The sequence below is a fragment of the Pundamilia nyererei genome, unplaced genomic scaffold (assembly GCF_000239375.1).
Source record: "Pundamilia nyererei isolate P.nyererei 1_Seehausen unplaced genomic scaffold, PunNye1.0 scaffold00011, whole genome shotgun sequence".
NCBI classification, from domain to species: Eukaryota; Metazoa; Chordata; class Actinopteri; order Cichliformes; family Cichlidae; genus Pundamilia; species Pundamilia nyererei.
Genome location: NW_005187412.1, coordinates 427665 through 430763, shown reverse-complemented (window position 1 = coordinate 430763; position 3099 = coordinate 427665).

Genomic DNA, 3099 nt, shown 5'->3' with positions numbered 1-3099 from the left:
AATTTTTCAAGCAAGACATTGCTGACCTTAACCACAGCCATGTTATCATAACCCATGCTTCTACAGTTCAGACTGGACCTCTGCACGGCCCTTTTCTGGATTGGCATGACTGGAAGCTTTGACATCAGAGCATCCAGCTGTCACTGTGTTGTGAGAGTGTGGCTTTATATTTTAATAAAGTTAATCAGAAAAATTATGATGAGCAGGAAAGCAAATTAATATGCCCGAAAAATTAGATTGTATTATAATTAAAAAACAAAAGAAAAAAACTTTTCCTCACTAATGATAAAGGTTGTCACAATCATCCAGAAGATCCAAACACTTAAAGAGAAAACAGGCCTGGTGTCAGTTTACGTCTCCTTGAAAAGTGAGATAACCTTCATTCCTCCTCACACAGATGGACGGCCTCTCCATTGTTGCAGAAATCCATCATGATTTTTATTTATTTTTTTATTCAGTAAATTTATGACACGAACATTTACACGGGACGGAAATTCAAAAAAACTGTCCCAATCAGCCTTAATTCACCCTACTTTTCCTGCAATAATAAATGACGCCCATGAATACATTCACCCCTAAAACGCCTCTTCAATAAACTTTACTGGCAAAGAAAAAAGAAAAAAAGTGCCCTTTTTCGTGCTTTAGAACAGCGTTTTAAGTCGGACAGATGTGGATTTATGGGACCCCGTCGCTCACTGCAGCCTTACTTGTCCATTAGTTAAGTGACAGGACAGGGCCCAGGGAAACCTGCGGCGGTACGTGTGATTACGTTAAAAGATCGCACAATCTGTTCATATTTACGTAATGAGTCCGGCATTTTGCTGATTGATTAAACTACAGGGTGTAAATATTTTAAGGGCACGCTGATTTATAATCCGACAAAGCAAAAAAAAAGAAAAAAAAAGAAGAAGGAGGCCAATTTATTTGTCTAACCATGAAAATGGGGGTTTCTGGTAAACCGTTCTTGACGTCTCACGGGCTGACTTGAGTGATTCAATAGACAGTGAAAGATTTTTATAGAAAGACGCGGGCTCTCTGCGCATTATTGGGGAAAAACAGAGAGAGGCAGGAGCCCGTCAGCACTTTTTGTTGCCGGAAAGTGACAGCGTTATCAGCGGTGAGTGTAATTTACGCGAGGGGGGAAATTTTTTAATCAACACGCACAGTGTATTCAGATTAAATTAGAGGAGAAACAGAATCAATGACCTCCATATATTCCTCCGCTGCCTTATCAATTAGCTGTGATTTTGTGTGTGCGCGCGCGCGTCCTGTGTCAGAGGGCCCTCTGTCATAAAATGGGCCAAATGGCATTCGTCATAGAGCTGACAAGTCACACAACTAAATGAGCTCCTATTGATTCGCGAGATTTTTCATCAGCCAAATTAAAAGCTGCGGTTTGATAGAGGCTCACTCTGCAGGCGTGTTACGTTCACTCCTATTAAATCAAGTCAAAGTTAAACGAAAACTTCTTTGGAGTTAAACACTGGCTAAATAAATAAATAAAAAAGCGGATTTGATGCTGCTTCAGGTTAATCATCATTTCGATCTTAACCAGATTTGTTAAAGCCCTGACCACGTGTTAAAACTCGTATCCTTGTGTGCTTCCACCTTTCTTTATTTGATCCCTTTCGTTATAAAACCTTTGATCTTCTGTGAGGTCTCTCTGAGCAGAGATTTCCGCTGTATTACCACTAAGAAGGTCCTCATAGTTTACCACAGCCTCACCTCAGAAGCTCTGGAGGTCTTTTTTTTTCATGAAATTGATCCTTTACTGTCACTTAAAATAAAACTTGCACAAATGGCATGAATGCTTATGTATACATAAGCACTGGGAAATATTCCCAGTGCTTATGTATTTGCACTGAGAATATTTCAGCAGAGGTCTCATAACACAGTTTTATGAATATGTTATCAGATTTGTTTCGATAAAGTTTGATGTCAAGGTGATTCTTTGTACTTGATGTCAGCTGTAATTATTCTGTTATTTATCCTACACAAACATATACATGATTTTCATATTAAAAGTATATTTTTTAACAAGTGATGCTCTTAAGGGTCTCTTAAGTTTCTTATATATATATAAGACAGAACAGCCAAGAGCCTCATAAGGGTGCTAAAAGCACTGCTAAATCACTGCCACCAGTTAAGAATGCATTTAATCACTATATAAATATGTGACCGTGGTCTGAGAGAGGGTTAAGTTTCACCACACTGCATGTCCTCCAGTCTGCTCCTTAATCACAGCCCTTACATGGGGGTCCAATAAAAAGCCTCTTGCGGTTGCACAAACTCATCATGCCGTTGCTCTTGGAAATTAAAATGGGCCTATGTGACCGCTCCCCATCAGGCTTTTGATTGCTTTACTTCCTATTCATTAGCTTAATTATTTGGCCATCAGTAAACCTCACCAAGTAATTAATATCTGAGAGCCTCTGCAGTAAATTAAAACTGTGAAATGAGGCGTACTTGTGCTTTGGTTTACTACCAGAGGCAGCAGGGATGTGAGCTAATGGGTGGGAACTGAAAAAGACGCAAACATGAACAGTGAATTGCTTTTGTAGCCAAGGAGCATTTTCACGGGAGTGAGATAAAGCTGTTTGTGTTTTTTTCCTTTCTTTTGCACAACAACTCTCAGAGTGGTTATCCAGCACTTTGGTCCAGACTGAAAAACACATCATAATTACATTCTTCTTGCTTTCTGGATTAATTTTAGTTGTGTAAATGATTCCCTGATTTTTCAGAAAGAATTCCATAGTCTCTCTCTGGGTACTCCAGCTTCTTCCCACAGTCTAGAGACTTGCTTGTTAGACTGATTATCAATAGGTCTTAGGTGTGAATGTGAGCACAACAGGTTGTCTCTCTCTCTGTGTATTAGCCCTGTGACAAAAATTGAAATTGAATTTAATAATAGAATAAATAGAAGTATATCTTATCCATCCACAGCAGCTGTTAGCAGACGTTGCTTTGCAGACTTCAGCTGGTAATTTAATCACGAGGCAGCAGGTAAGCAGCTCCTTCAACGCTCAGCATCATCCCTGTGTGAGTTCTTTTATGTATTTTAAAAAACAATTGAAATCAAATGTATTTGTGTGTGTGTGT